At 32.1% G+C, this 10,203-nt stretch overlaps 1 long non-coding RNA gene across 1 annotated transcript in view; it reads left to right on the forward strand.

Moving 5' to 3' along the window:
* LOC107749015 (uncharacterized) overlaps positions 1-1,308 on the forward strand; it is a 17,630-nt gene extending 16,322 nt beyond the window's left edge. Inside the window, exon 3 of the long non-coding RNA XR_001640983.1 lies at positions 1,021-1,308. This is a non-coding gene — a long non-coding RNA (uncharacterized LOC107749015). The remainder of the gene's footprint in view (positions 1-1,020) is intronic.
* The last annotated feature ends 8,895 nt before the right edge of the window (positions 1,309-10,203 follow it).

Consider the following 10,203-nt stretch of genomic DNA (forward strand, 5'->3'; position numbering starts at 1 on the left):
AAGCCTAACAATTGTCTGTTTCACTTGTATGGAGAGCTCCTTTGACTGCATGATGTTGGTTCACAGCAACAGCTTCCAAATGCAAATTGCACACTTAGAATCAACTCGGGGGGAGGTATATATTAAAGAGATGTAATTCCTTAACCTTTCCTCCAATTTTGATGAGAATACCCTCAAATTAAAGTTCGGAATGTGCACTTAGCTCTATTGCCATCCATTCAATTTCGAATGTTAAATTTTTTGACATTGAAAGCCAGCTGAATAACAGTGGATAATCCAGAGTTTTAAGTGCCCTGAGATTATAGCTTTATAAGCACATGGGCTTCATGGGGTTTGTTTTGGTTTCTTTGACCACATCGGTGATCCTATAATTTGGTTGCTTCCTAACAGCGCTTCCCCACAGCTGGCGGTTTTATTTTTCGTGAAATATCATGATGATGATTATTAATTTCCCTCCTGTGTCTGAGCTATACAGAGGATTACACATCTGCTCAAGACCGCAAGTCAATCCCCAGGGACCTAATCTCAAAAATCATGAGTCAAATTTAAAGCTTTATACACTCACATAAGGGCCTTTCAGTTTATTGTCCGCAAGATGCCTTTGAAATTTAAACAAAGACATTCAAAATATTTTAAATATCTCAAACCAATGAGAATCCAAAGCACCAAATAAAATGGGGTCTGAGAGCATACTGAAAATCTATATTTTATTTAAATAAAATATAATTTGCATAAAATTATATATATATAATTAAATATAATTTGCATAAAATAGTTTAACAAATTAGAAGTCAAATGTGATTTTTTTTTTTCTATTTTACAATGTGACCTCCAGAAAATAAATTTCTTGCACAATTCTTGCTGACAGCACTGACAACTGCATGCTGAACAAAATCAGCAAGTGTCCGTTTAGAAGCCAGCGTGAAGCAGAACTGTATCAGATCACAACTGAACAGCAGGAACGAGTCCTTCTCTGCTAAATTCAGTTTCTTCTTTTGAAATTTAAATGTAATGAAAAAGACAAAGGATGAACACTACAAATTAAATAATAATTAGATGCTTGCACATAATAATTAAAGCAATTAAAGAGCTGTAGGTTTGAATTAAATGGTGAGTCAGTAATGAGCTGTGTTGCGTGTTAAGGACTTCAGCTGCAGCATCTGTCTGGATTTAGCTGGCATCAGTACAAAGCTAAAGGAACTGCTTGTTCAGTGTGACCTAAACTGCACTATTAAATACATGTTCAGGGTTTCCAGGTCTGTGCCAAGCCAACCTCAATGACATGCCAACATCTGCAACACTGCTGTTTTTTTCTCTTTTTTTCCCAAATAAAGGTGCACGCCCAAGACAACGTGCAGCTCTGAAAGTACAAAAAAAAAAGGAAAATTAATTAATAATCAATTGTTTACTTATTTTATTAGACTTTTTAAAAATAAATAAATATAAACTTTTTTATTCAAGTAGATAAATAAGTAAATAAATAAATAAAATACTTATTCAAATAAATAAACAAATAAATGACTTGGAACGAAAGGATAAGAAAAAAGGATTCATTAATAAGTACTTATTTACTTATTTTTATTACAATTTTATTTTAAATAAATAAATCAATATTAACTTTTTATTCAAGCAAGTAAGCAGTAAGTAAAAACTTTCAAATAAATAAATACATAAACGTTTACTTAAAATACTTAAAGTAAAGTTAATTAATAAATATTTATTTACTTGTTTTCATTACATTTTATTTTAAATAAATACTTATTTAATTGTTTTCTTTACATTTTATTTTACATAAGTAAAAAAAACAAATAATAATTTAAATAAAGTAAATAAAAAAGTAAATACATAAATGTTTACTTAAAGAAAGTACTTGAAAAGTAAGTATAATTAATCAATTAATACATTTTTATTTTTAAGTAAATAAACTTATAATTATTTAAATAGAAAGACAATAAGTAAATAAATAAGTGAATACATAATTCATAAATACACAGATAAAGTAAATAAACAAGTTATTTCTGGCATATTTGAATAAATAGTTAAATAAATAAATGTTTACTTAAAGTACTTGAATAGTAAGAATAATTAATAAATAAATATTTATTTACTTGTTTTTATTACATTTTAAATAAGTAAAACAATAACAAATAATAATTTAAATAAAAAGTAAATAAGTGAATACATATCATAAATAAGAAAATTTCTTATGTATTTAAATAAGTACAAATATATAAGTAAATAAAAAAGTAAATACATAAATGTTTACTTAAAGAAAGTACTTGAAAAGTAAGTATAATTAATTAATACATTTTTATTTTAAGTAAATAAATAAACCTATAATTATTTAAATAGAAAGTAGGCTAAATAAGTAAATAAATAAGTGAATACATAATTCATAAATACACAGATAAAGTAAATAAACAAGTTATTTCTGGCATATTTGAATAAATAAATAACTAAATAAATAAATAAATCTTTTTACTTCTCTTGAGATCACATGACCAGATGAATTCAGCTTCAATTATTGGATACTTGTGCTCAGGGAACAAATTAATCATGGCTGACTGTGCACAACATATTTTTTCAAAGCCATCCGTGGCTGACTGTGCACAACATATTTTTTCAAAGCCATCCGTGGCTGACTGTGCACAACATATTTTTTCAAAGCCATCCGTGGCTGACTGTGCACAACATATTTTTTCAAAGCCATCCGTGGCTGACTGTGCACAACATATTTTTTCAAAGCCATCCGTGGCTGACTGTGCACAACATATTTTTTCAAAGCCATCCGTAAAAAAAACATCGGTAACCTTGCGTGTTCAGTCCAAGACAGCTGTCATAATGACCTACAAGACAGCCAAATTACCGAAAGCACCTTTAATGTTTTAGAATAACAGTTATAGCTGCACTATATTCCATAATCTTTGTCGTGACTGAATTTGCACTATGTTATTCAACATGAGCTAAAGGTTTAGGAGTTTGTTTTTAGTGACCTAAGAGCATTGCGTAATGGTGGCACTCTTCCGTCCGCCGTGCTTTCATTGTGATGATCTGTAGCGGTTTGATTACAGTTTAGCTCGGTAGAGGATTGAGCTGGAAGCCGGTGAGTCTGGCTCTTGTTTAGACAAGGATTAAAAGCTAACGTTTACATGGGCTAGAATAATAATAAAAAAACGTCGGGGTGGGGGGGCGAATAAATGCATTAGATGAAGATTAAAAAGAGTTAAGCCTGTAAAATAGCCTGTAGTGTCTTTTGCAGCCGGTGCTGCCCGCCGACCTCGCGACTGTGCTGGAACGCGGCAAATTCACATGAAGTGTTTATTAAATTGCTTTCTCTCGCTCGCAGAGAACTATTACATCATGATGAAATCCTTGTTAAGGAATGACTGAAAATCTGCCATTTTAATCAGCCGATGGCAGACAATCGCTCTGAGGCAATATGATACCTTGCATAATTGCCAGGATGCTCCGCAGCCGCGCTGGCTTGTGCAACACTAGAGATATTAATCATGAAAGTGAGCAGTAATGTTTACGTGCCGTTTTAAGCCGTTTCGTGACTTCTAATTATGATTAACCCTAACCCCATGCATGAATGATTAAATCACAAAGGAAAGAAAACGTTCCTGTTAATAATAACAATTAATTTTTGGCAAAACGTATGAATGGCTAAATAATAAAAAATAAATCAATAAAAAAAATATATATAAATATTTTTACTTCATAAGAATATAACAATCCAACTTTTTTTGGCAAAATGTATGAATTATTAAATCAAAGAAATAAAATATGACCTGTTACTATCACCATTGTCATGAACATTTTGAATATGATGCCATAAAAATATAAATTATTAATTTAAAATTCTACATCTTTTATACTGTATTATTTAAAAAGTATACATTATATATTATTATATTATAATTTAATGTCAAATAAATATCAAGGGTGACCCATAGACAAGAAGGGAATCCCACCCAGAATGGTTGAAAATGTCAAATGAATATCATGCATCAGATGGTTAAAGCATGGTAAAACACACCCGATTTCACAGTAAAATGCAAATATTCCGCAAGGTTGTGATTTTGAATTAAATTGAAAATAAAAGCACAATTTTTAGAAAAAAAAGCAAGCATGAAGGTCCATCCCAATCATAATGTCACAGACAAATTGAGTCCCATTCACCGCAAGTAGTAGTTTTAAAAATATAAAAACATCATGCAGTTCTAAAAAATCATTCTAAATTGAAAGGAATAAAAACACTGACAGCCAATCAGAATCCATCCTGCTTTAAAGAGCTTGGACATTTAAATGGGCTGACAACATAATAAACCTGCGTTATAATCATGCGTTGGTGTGGATGCTAATATAGTTATCGTTATAGTTATCGTTCTTGCTATGAATAAGCCTTTAGCCACCAATTCACCAAAATGTAAAATAGTTACAAATTGCCATGAGATTGTGTTGGGTTAAAACAGCCTTTGTTTTGCCATTACTATACACATGAACACACAGTTTTTAAGTTTTTTCTTTCACATACAGTATGTATTCTATAGTAAACTTAAATATGTTGTGTACAGTAGATGAAGAACTAAAAACAAATCACCCAAATTTCTACCTCTTCCTTAATACAATGCTTTTTACAACACCAAATAATGTTGAACAAACAGCACTGTTAATTATGGAAATTAATGTGCATGGCATAATCCACAACCATTTCATTTACTCAGAATATTGGCAAACAATTACTGTGGCCCATCTCAGTAACCCTGGACTCAATATGTTTGTTCTACATCCTGTACTAAAACAGATGTTAGGAGTAAAGGTGCATTCACACTGACATCGATTAAATCGCTGGAGGTCTCGGTGCTGTTGGTGTTATTGCTCATTTGCATGAAGTTGAATTGTGTATAACTTGTCGACTTGCTAACAGTTGCTATTCAGCTGGAAACTCATTGAAAATTGACTTTTGGTTGTTGCAATTCGCAGTCCGTACAAACGCCCCTTAATTCTGACCAACGGAGCTTGCTTCCACTAAAAAATATTAACAAATAAAGTAGGGTAAATCACATGAAGTCAAAGACATTTCTAAACTAACAGGAAAGTATCTTTTTCCAGATTTCCCCCAAAGTGTATCTAGTTCCCATTGCAATTGCCTTTCATTTGTCTCCAAATGGTTTGTGTGAACCTGTTCGCTTCAGTAGAGCCAATCTGGGTCAATCGTTTTGGGCTCTTGGGTTCAGTTATGGCACCTCATAGTGATCCATAATAGTTTATGAGAGTCCAGCTGAGTGCAGGGGGAAAACCCCAGCAAACTGAAAGTCAAAAGAAATGAACTCTTCTTTAAGGAGAAAACATCTACAGCCACTTTTGTAAATCTCATAAAAGCATGCATGCTAACACAGTGCTGGGTAGATTACTAACAAATTGTAGTCTGTTACTGATTACAAATTACATGACGAACATTTTAGTTAGTAATGTAATTTGGATTACACATATTAGGTAGTCTGACTGCTTTTTGATTACTTGCAGATTACTTTTTAGATTACTCATCGATCACATATGGATGGACTTATTGTGTACCATAATAATAATTAAAAAAAAACAGAGAAAGAAAATATTATTCTTTGTTATCATGACATGCATTACCTGTTATCAGTATACATTTTTCACAGCTATGCATTGGCAGTGTTTAATGACTTGCATAATTATTAGTCTGTGTTAGGTTATTTGAAAGAAAACAATATAAGAAAAAAAAAGATCTGGTGTAAATCAATCAATTCTGAATAATTTACTCATTTTGTGAATAATATGTAATCATGTAATCCATAAAAAAGTAACTCTAATCTGCATTTTTAAATGTAATATAAATCTAATTACAAGTACTTCATTTTTGGAATCCGATTACAAATTGTAGTCTGTTACTGATTACAAATTACAGAAGAAAATTACACTGCATTACATACAGTGGGTACGGAAAGTATTCAGACCCCCTTAAATTTTTCACTCTTTGTTATATTGCAGCCATTTGCTAAAATCATTTAAGTTAATTTTTTTTCCTCATTAATGTACACACAGCACCCCATATTGACAGAAAAACACAGAATTGTTGACATTTTTGCAAATTTATTAAAAAAGAAAAACTGAAAAAATTACTGTAACGTGAGTATTTGTAATTCGTTACTTCACACCCCTGGGTTTCACGAACTGGGGTTCGTGAAAAAACTGTAATGAAACTGTATCATAAAAATGTCAAGTAAATATTTTAGGTCAAAGGGGTTCGGCTCACCAAAAAAGCTTGTGAATTTCCATATTGCAAACTTTAATAAACATGAAAACATGATAATACATGGCCAAAGTCTGCCAGGTTTAAAATATGTTTGTCCAGACTTCCAATATTAATATTAGTTGAGTACATTAGTCACTGGATATGATGAAGACACATCATATTTTTCACAGCTATGCATCGGCAGTGTATGCAATAACTTGCATAATTATCAGTCTAAATATAAGTGGCAAGTTATTTCGAAAGATACATTTATAAAAAGAAAAAGATCTGGTGTGAATCAGTAAGTTCTGAATAATTTACTGTCATTTTGTGAACAATATGTAATCATGTAATCCATAAAAAAGTAACTGTAACCTGATTATGAGCATTTTTGAAACATAATATAATCTAATTACAAGTACTTTTAAGGAATCTGATTACGTAATCCAGATTACATCAACAATAGTAATCAGTTACTACCCAGCACTGCTAACACACCTAACAAAGCACCACTACAGTGTGGAAGAGCGTCCTGCTCTGGTCAGCAAAGCACGTTCTGTGTATATTTATTGTGTATATATACTTTAATATGATACTTTAACTAAGTTAAACAATAACTTGTAATTATAATGTGAATAATTAAATGTAATTAAAAAGTAAATAATAATAATAATAAAAGTTCAAATAAAACCAAAACTTATTATGGTCTAATTATTTTCATGTGAAGGCAGGGTGAGACGTATAAGCATTTGCAGGATCTGTGAGATCTCATACAGTATGTGTCTCCATTTACCAGTCACCTCTAAACAACCCAGACACTACACTTCTCCAGACAAAACATTACATTTATCAAAGGCTCTGATTCCAAACATCACAAACTCGCAGCTGACAAACATTTTTCATAACAAAAACAAATCAATGCACTGATAACAACCGTAAGCAAAGAAACAAGTAGAGTGAAAGCGAAAGCGGAGATTGGAGATTCATGCCACCACTGACTCTGGTGGTTTGTCACTTGGGTGTTCCAGTTTACGTTTGCCCTCTGGGATGGATGGGATGAGTCATTTTCTATTGTATTTATAGCCCTGCTGTTTGACTTGCTCAGCAAGGTATTCTCTCGGCTTTGCTGAGTTGGTTACAAATCTAAGTCAGATAACAAATGGGATTTTGTGTTTAAGTTCGTAAATCACCACCCTCCCACTGTTTAGATGCTTACACGACCTCCGGCAAAAGGCTGCGAGTCTTTCTTATAAGATAACTTAAGGTAATTCCCCAATAAACCGCTCAATGATTTCCAATATAGTGAGCTGGCTCACCATACTGAAGACTACTACCGCAGCCCAGTTCAGTGGACTGAATTATTTAAACCCAAGCAACCAAATTTGAATACAAAAGACTCATTGTTCAGATTTGTCTCTTCAAAATGAAAATGTAACCTAAAAAAAAAAACATGAAGATACGGAAACAGACACACTGTGGTTCCTAGCCTCCTGTTAGTTGCAAAGATAACTATGGCAAAAGTGTCAAAATTTGTATGAAATGGCAAAAGTGTCAAAATTTGTATGAAATGGCAAAAGTGTCAAAATTTGTACGAAATAGTGAAAGTGTAAACATTTGTGCGAAATGGCGAAAGTGTAACATTTTGTATGAGATGACGAAATAATTCAAATTGAATTGAATTGAATTGAAATTGAAATAATTCATGAGATGTGAAATTATAAAAAAGTCGAAAGCGCAAGAATTTGTATGAAATGGCGAAAGCGTAAGAACTTGTACGAAATGGCAACAGTGTAAGAATTTGTATGAAATGGCGAAAGTGTAAAAAATTGTACGAAATGGCAAAAGCGTAAGAACTTGTATGAAATGGCAAAATTTATACAAGATGGCAAGATCGGAAGGAATCATGAAATTACAAAAGTCTAAGAACTTTGCAAAATTGCGGAAGTGTGAACATTCAAGATGGTAAAAACATAATTTTTCTACAAAATGGTAATATTGTAAGAAGGCATAAGAGATGGCGAGATTTTTAAAAAATCGTTTTTTTTTTTTAAACTGCTCTCTTAGAGCAAAACTGTAAAAAAAAAATTGTATGAGATGATGAAAGAATTGAAATTGAATTTAATTGAATTTAAATGGAAAGAATTCATGCAAAATGGTGAAATCAAAAAATGAGTCGACTGAATCATTTGACCCCAAGCAACCACACCAAAAGACTCATAATTTATAATAATAATAATAATAGTTATTATTATTATTATTATAATTGGATGTCTTACCTCATTTATATAAGTTGCACCTTACAGTCTTTAACAGCAATTTCCAGCTTGACTTCCTAGCACAAATAACCAGCTCTTGTCAACCATTTACTAACTAAATACATGTCAGTGTTATTCCCATTATGTAAAATAATAACTACTGCAAGTTTTTGGACCTAAAAAGGTTTTGTTTTTGTATTTAAATCCTATAGCGAACCAAGTCACATCTAGAGACAAGAGTATCATAAACACTTCTTGCTTTTTAAATTATGTTTGCTGCCTCTTGTTGTGCAGAACACACTGCAGCCTCAACATAAAGTCATCTTAATAAGGCAGTCAATGCTCTGGGGTACAGGAATGAAAGTATTCACAAACAACATTAAAAGTCTTTTTCACACACTGACACTCTCTCTCTCTCACTTCTAATAGCTGCAGATGTAATATGCATTTCGGACTGTCTGGCCTTTCTGTGGTAAATTTAGAGACATGTCAGTGTGGTGTGAAGTTTCAGCAGGGCCACGTTAAGGATTAGCCTCAGAGAGACACATTAAAAAATGATAACACAGGGTTTGGCAAAAACGTCAGCATTATGTAATCAGAGGAAGAGAGAGAGAACTGAGGATGAGAGGAAAGAGTGAAAGCCCAGCGGCTCGAAACTTCACCTCTCTCTCCAACCACCTCCAAACATCAAAGGATTCACTTTATTACTTCAGCTTTGATTAAATCGGAGTGTTTTTCAAAATTTCACAAGGAAACTTTAAGCATGTGTGAGTACATGTATGAACACATAAGAGAATTTCATGAATTTTTTGAGAACATGAAATTAAAATGTAAGTAATATTCCATGTTCAGTACATTAAGAGTGTTTGTCGATTATTACCACTAAAATAATTTTTGAGAAAAAAAAAGGAAGGACAATTTTGGATAATTTAAAAGCAGAAATGTGAACTAGTGCTGTCAAACGATTAATCGTTATTAATCGCATCCAAAATAAAAGTTTTTGTTTACATAATATATGTGTGTGTACTGTGTATATTTATTATGTATGTATATATATATATATATATATATATACACACACACACACACATGCATGTATATATATTTAAGAAAATGCTGTATGTGTGTGTCTTTATATATATACATAATACATATACACAGTACACACACATATATTATGTAAACAAAAACTTTTATTTTGGATGCGATTAATCGTTTGACAGCACTAATGTGAACCTTATTTTATATAAGCAATTACATTTACCCTTCAATTCTTTTGACTCTCTTTCCTTTTCTTTTTTGTTTGTTTCTTTTTTAAGCAAAAATCTGGGTTACAGTGAGACTTAGAAATGGAAGTCAATTTGAAAACCTTAATATATTCACAGTTTTAATAGCATAACCACAAAGCGTGAACAGTATGTGTTTTATCACGATTTAGGTGATAAAAGGTGTGTGTGTGTGTGTGTGTGTATGTATAAAGTTATCTGATTTACTTAAAGGGGTCGTATGATGAACTGATGGTAAAACTAACGACATTATTAACTGTCTTGATTTTTACTTTGAAAGCTGAAGCTTGCGATTATGGTAAGAGGCGTTACATTTCCGACACGTGCTTGTGGTGTTCAGCCAATCACAATGCACTGGGTCAGCTGGCCAATCAGAGCAGACTGCGCTTGAGGAGGG

Source organism: Sinocyclocheilus rhinocerous, unplaced genomic scaffold (assembly GCF_001515625.1).
Source record: "Sinocyclocheilus rhinocerous isolate Xijiao unplaced genomic scaffold, SAMN03320098_v1.1 scaffold260, whole genome shotgun sequence".
Lineage (NCBI taxonomy): Eukaryota > Metazoa > Chordata > Actinopteri > Cypriniformes > Cyprinidae > Sinocyclocheilus > Sinocyclocheilus rhinocerous.